This window comes from Daphnia carinata, unplaced genomic scaffold (genome assembly GCF_022539665.2).
Source record: "Daphnia carinata strain CSIRO-1 unplaced genomic scaffold, CSIRO_AGI_Dcar_HiC_V3 NW_026452971.1___fragment_3, whole genome shotgun sequence".
Classification (NCBI taxonomy): Eukaryota; Metazoa; Arthropoda; class Branchiopoda; order Diplostraca; family Daphniidae; genus Daphnia; species Daphnia carinata.
This window is the reverse complement of record NW_026712480.1, coordinates 115,149-122,030: the sequence shown is the minus strand read 5'-3', so window position 1 is coordinate 122,030 and position 6,882 is coordinate 115,149.

Below are 6,882 nucleotides of genomic sequence, written 5' to 3'. Positions count from 1 at the left end.
AAGTTACTTGGAAGACTTGCATATCGCCTCTTGCTATCTCCCCACCCCACTGGACCTTATTTCTACGATTCTTCCTTTTATTACTTTCTTCCGCTTGACCGAGATGTCAACGACACCAAGCTCATCTGTTAACCTCGTCTCCCTTTTGACACTGTTTCGCTGTTTTATTGCCCACGCTAACCTTAGCGTCCCCAAGCTAAGGCGCGTTATAAAACCCCCACCCGAGCTTCCTAAAAGAGAGTCCCCTCGTAGTCGTCGCATAGACTAGTTGTGTATTTTTTGTAATGTCTTGGTGCCAATTTAAGAATAAACCTAAACAATAAACAAAACGCAACTTTCAATTGTTGCAATATGCTCGTTAGTTTATATGCTAGTTGTTGGGTCAGTAGTCTTGGTGATGGTGTTTGGAAGGAACGCCCCCTTGGCATAACAGGGGGAGAGCGCCCGTCGCTAAGGTCAATAATGTTTCTCATGATGGCGGTCTGCAAGTTGTTTATTACCGCCAGGAGTTTTCCATATGCCCGTTGCTCTTCATCCTGTGGCCAGGGTTTGTAGCCTGTGTACGTCGATTCGGGGTGATGGTTCCGTAGATGGCCCTGTAGTGTCCATTAGTTCTCCACGCTCTTCCGTCTCTAAACTTCCAATCCGCTTTTTGTCATGCTCCTCGGGAAGCTAGTAGATCTTCCAGGTAGCCGTCCGAGGGGTGTATTGGGGCAGCCCTACTGTAGCCTTGGTCGTGTGCTGGGGAGGGCTGTTGGTCATTACTACCGCGCCTTTGATGTGCTTGCGGTAGCCGTGTTCACTTGGTTGAGGGGGCGGGATGTTCGGGGGATAGAGCCTGTTTGGCCCAGTTGTGACTTTGGTGCGGTCATGTCAGCCATAACCTTTTCATATGGAATCATTTTCGTGGGTTAGACGGGTCGTGCTCTTTCATACGCGGATTGCGGATTCACTCGGTATCTTGCTTCGTTGAACGGTATCTTTCGTTCGGTATCTTGGGCGCAACATGGGTTTAGGGAAGTCACCCTTTCTGTATCCACCAAGACGTAGTTCAGGAAGCTACCTTGGCTGGTTTTGGTATATCCAAAATCCTCTTGGCATTTAAGCTTTAAATGCATAATTAATTCTGCGGGGCCCTTTATTTGGTTGAAGAAGAAGCTATTCTTGTTGTGCGCGAATGCGATTTTTTATGCGTTCCAAAAAACACAAAAGAACTCACAAAGTAATGTTTCATACTGGGTATATTTACGCTTTAAGTAGAGAGTTACTAGTAACGGCAGTGGTGCCTCAGTGCTGACTAATCTTAAGCTATCAACCGCTATTTATATGCCTTAACTGGCCTTGGGTTGAACAGTGTTTTCAGAAAGAAAGGAATAGGGTGGGATAAGCATTATGTGCGTAATAATCGAGAAATTGCGCGAAACACATCATAAGAATAAATGGTAATTCTTATAATTCTTTCTGTAACATCTACAGCAGGTAAAGGCATCTCAGGACAATTATTAACAGAGAAAGTTTCCTTATCTAATGCTGAGTTGGTGCCAAATCTTGCTGTGTAAAATTAAGATGGCAGTAAAATTTAGCCAATTTATAGCAGCTACATAGTACTGAAATGGATAGTCCAGTTTTCAAGATGGTGCCTATGTCTGATGCAGAGCTGCAAGCTTGACTTCGTTTTTGTTCGATTTCTATTTATTTTATATTCCTTTTGATTTAAAAGGAACATATGGAAGTTGCTTTGGGAATTTCCATGAACGATCTTAACGAAGCTTCATCTCTGCAAAGAGTAATTTGAAATGTGTATTCTATTGTTTTCCGCAGAAATTACTATTGCCCATAAAATATCTAGGCCCGAATTTGTTTCGTGATCCTCTGTTTGCTTCTGGCTCAGTTCAACGTTCGTAAATTTAACTACCAGAATCAGCTGCTCAGCTATGTGTATCGATGTTCTACCAGGTAATAACGCAATGTTCTTTTCATTAGATATGTATAATTTTGTAAAATTATTAATATCAAGTCTGCCTAGCCTGCACGTAGGGTATTTTTCATTTATACTGACAAGTTAGTCAAACCATTTAATTTACTGTGTTTTACATTGTTCTCCTTTAGAGTCTGCAGAATATGTTGCGGACGGAGATGAATCTAGTCCCTCACGTTGTGAATCGGTGGCAATTGCAAGCAACTATAGTATCCTTGGTGCTCCAAAATCATCGTTGCCATCGTCAGTCTGTCAGCCAGGACAAATTAAATCACGTCTTTGTTTATGTTATACTATTATATTTCAACAATATTTAATAAGTTATTATTTGTAACAAAGCTGAATACAATACTTTTAACTTCTTTCGCTTTGCTGCAGTAGTAAATGCAAGTCTGGACATGGAAATTACAACATCATGTACGCAACTCGGCTGACCTAGATGAACACCTGCAAGCTGATTCACGCATAGGGTACGTCATCAATATCACACCATATTGAACGCGTCTTTTAATTGGTTAACCGCGCGCAGCCTACAAGCTCCTCCCAAACAACGTCAACGAAAACTGACACCTGTTGAAACAATCGAGTGACACCTCGAAAGACTTGTGTTGAACTCGAACTTTCAAAAAAGTTGAAAATGACAAGTGGAAGGTTTGACTATACAATTCAAGGCGTCCCGAACGACGATCCCACACTCACAGCTTATTAACGCTGCGGAGCGCCAGCACTATAGAGAAGCTGCCCAGACAATCATAAGAAACACAACAACAATACAAGATGGCCGAAAACAACTCACGCATACCGTGTTTGCCCAACGCTTAGCGCAATTGCCGCAGTCGCGGAACCATTGACACCGTTATAATACAGGAAGCTACCAGCTCCACTTCAAAGACGGACGAAGTACTAAAGTCCGCAAGAACAATCTTCACAACGATGGACGGCATAAGTACCATCGACAACAGACGTCGATTCCGGGAACAACTTGTGAACTTCGAGAATCATATACGGAACCGCAGGAGGGTGGCTCGCCTTACCCGAACCCGGACGCAAGAGCTCGTGCAATTCATTGAGCAGAACGAGTGGCAGAAGGCCACAGAAATGTTTAAGTCGATTCTCGACTTAGACACCGAAAAACGTCATCCTCCACCCGTCTAACAAATTAAATGCCATTTTATTTGTGTTCCATTTTTCTCCTCATGCCTGTTACGTAATCGTTTTCTGCCAATAAACCAGGCTTGATAACAATAATCACTCCTGCTCTCGCGCATATATATATGTATATATGAACCATTCCACGGTCCATTATAAGACAAAAGAAAAAAGGTGTATAAGAAACAGGGATGTAGCTCCCTACATACTGATATAGAAAATATATACCATAGTGAACCGCCCATACACCCTATTCTACAAAGTCCCATTCTAAGCTTTTTTCCCCCCTTTTTCGCCTGAATATTTCTTTTGCGTAGTTTCCTTTGAAATACTTTTTTTTGACAAAGTTTTTCCCTCCTTTCTTCCTCTCTTTGGTCCCTCGTGCATGTAAAATAATATAATAGACAATATACCCCATAAGCCTACAGATCTTTCATTAGGAAAATATACGCCTATTTTTCCAAACCTCCCACTTCTGGGACATATTTCCCTTGTTTCAAGCAAGCCGCTTTTTTTCTTCCCCCCCCCCCATATGTCACATTCCTTTCTAGCGCCATTTCTCTTTTCCCTATTCTTTTCATGTGTTGGACTTAGAAATAGAAAGCTTGTTTGCGTCGTTTTATTTTGGCATACTATCTTGTCTTAAATCAGTAAAGTCATTCTCCTCACGGGGACAATGCTTTACATATTAAAGTACATTGCGTAACACAACAATTCATTTCAGATGACAAGAAAGATATCCTGTGATTTCCGGAATCCTTGATTAAACATGTTGGACCTGGCAAAACAGACGAAAACTCCCTACATATGCCTTAACGGTGATTGCAAAATAAGGACCCGGTATCCGACAATTCAAGAGAAAATATTCGAAAACATATATCGGTAATAATTCTGGTTTTCTGGGCAGTCCTTGAATACTGAAACCAAGTATGTTACGAAATTGATAATGTCCTTCAAAGAAATTGAAGAAGAACCCCAGAAATCCCAAAACAGAAAAACAACCCATCGAGTTAACGCAAGTATTCATTTTTTGACCAGTTACATGAAACATTGCGAAATGAGGGAAGCCGTTTAGCCACTAAGGTTCGTCAACGACAATCAGTTGACTGAACTCGTGAATTGTGACAACGTTACGTGAACTCTCCTACGTTTACGTTCGTCCAATGGCTGAAAATCCGCCTCCATCCGCCGCATCCGTGAAGGGAAGACTGAAGACAAGTCCTGAGCATGAGGAGGAGTGCGTGGCTAACATCCGGGAAAATAAAGTAAACGCCCTAAGTGCCAAAAAGGAGGCTATTGGACAGGTGTACGCCTATCAACGTGCGATTCTACGCATGGACGAGGAGATCGGGCCTGTAACGTCCCTGAACCTCGTCAACGTAGACGCTCAGCGAGAGACCCGAGCAAGAGACCCTAATGAGTTGGTACATTGAGTCTCTCTTACGTAAAGCTCAGGAAACGGTGACTTACCCTTAGTTACCCACATCGGTCGCTCTACCAACCGGACCCAAGTGCATTGTACCAAGCACGCCCCTGTCGTCATCTGTTTCCTGAAGTCCCACATCGAAGGCGCGGCATTATGTTAGAAAAGGATTGCGAACTGCCAAGAATTCATGCTGATGACCAACCAGGATCGGCTGGAACTTCTGTTCGCTCAACACAGATGCTTTGGCTTTTTTGTGATGCTGGCGGTTGCGGGTCACACTAGACTCACCGATTGCCCTCACCCTCGCCACTGCGGCATGTGCAATTCTCGCGATCACCATCAAACTCTTTATGGGCCTCGGAAGGCCTACAAAGGGGTGCTACCTGGACACTGGTTACGTCTACTGGATCTACTGGAAGTTCCTTTATCTTGTTTGTGTTTTCGTGTTTTTTTCTATTTCTCTTTAATTTTGATTTGTTTGGGCCTGTTGTCACTTACGGTGCTGCCCTCGCGGGAAGGGCTGTAGTCGACAGGGGCCTGCATATCTATATCGCAATGTTTTTTGTATTGTGTGACACAGTCTTTTTGTTCAGGGAGCAGGTAGTTTCCAGTATCATTTCAGTCGCCGACAGAGCTATTCAGTTCATTTTGTAAGCTAGTTATTTTTCTCCTAAGTCCACCCAAGTCTTTTTGTTTCCAGTCAAATTTTCACAAAGAAATAAAGCCTAGTCACGTCCCCAAACTATCATCGTTTCATCTGCATTTCTATCACCCTCATCTCCATCATCCTTCTCTGTGCCACACTATGCCCTTAGAGTGTCGCACATCTTTATAGGTTGAAATCTTCAGAGAAACGAAGAAAACCTATGCCGATCAAAGATTTCTGGACCCCAGGGAGATTTTATTTGCTGAATTGAAAAAGCGGAATTCCATAGAAGGAAGAAACATGCCGGATTCTGATTTGGACTCAGGTCGTTTATGGTAAAATATATTTTTGTAAAATGTTAGGATTAGGGTTAATTTTTAAAGTCCATATTCCAGCTTCAAAAGAGTGAAGGCTATTCCCGCCAACCCCAGTAACGATGACCCTTTCTTTCCTGTAGTAGAGATTTATTTTTCCCCAACGGACTGGTTTCACGGTGCCATTTTCGCTGGAACGGCCGGAAACCATGCCCTGCACCTTTTATTCTTCACGCCTACCATAAATCGCCAACTGGAAGACTACAAAACATGGTTTATGGACGCAACCTTCCATTTTGGGCATCAACCCATCAGATAGGTGCATTTAATTACTTTGGCAATGTAATGAAACTTAACTATAAACTATTGATCTCTACATAGCTCTTCACAGTCAATGGGTTAATCAAGAATCATAAGAATGAAATAAAACAAGTATTCTTGCGGAGAAGAGCAGCCTGCTGTATTCCAGAAGAATAAGGTATAACCACTATCTCATCTTCAAATAATATATTATGTAAAAATACTAAATTTTTAATTGTATAGGATATTATCCCGCTTTCTAGTTCAGCGTATCGTGACCGACTTCAAATGCGATATATTTATTGCTGTCCCCAACACTTTGTGGATGGCAAGCACTTTGGCTGCAATTTTCACTGGTGCCCTGCCATTTTGATAAGAACGTCAAGGATCTTCTTCTTGCCACCCTCTACAAAAACAACGGACCGAATCCAGTTCGAGACTTCTACTGTGTTTTGCCTGCTATGCCTTGCATATCTTTTTGGTAAATAGCAAAGAATTATTCAATTCAATGGTCATATGTAACATTTGTGAACTTTCATTTTGTTTATCTGGTAAAATTCCTGGAGCGTTCGACGCCTTTAAGAGCTCTGCACCTAGCGAACTTCCAGCACTAATGGAATATATGGAGCGGAATTGGTTTCAGGGCAGGTTCTGGACTCCGGATAACTGGTCAGGCTTCAATCTCTTAACGCGCACCAATAGCGACTGTAAAACAATCAGATTTGGCAGGAGAGCGCTCGTAAATTTCAGTGAGCGACAAACGAGCGCCGTCGCCTTCTATTCGCATTCGTTGCATCTGTTCGTCCACTTAGCAAAGTGTTAAGCCAGAAAATATACATTTACTTGAGTCAGCAGTCACCGAAATTCAGATTATCCTATAAGAGAACCTGAAATTCAAAAAACATTTTTGAGTTTCTGAAACATTTTTTCCTTCGAGCCAGAGCTTTCAGTGAGCTTAGAAGACGGAAACAGCCGAATTCCGGATGGAAGCCGAATTTTTTTCGTGGGTTTGCGGGAACTGATTTATCCGTACTAAAACCAAGTGTAAGCATTTCTTACTATTATAAAA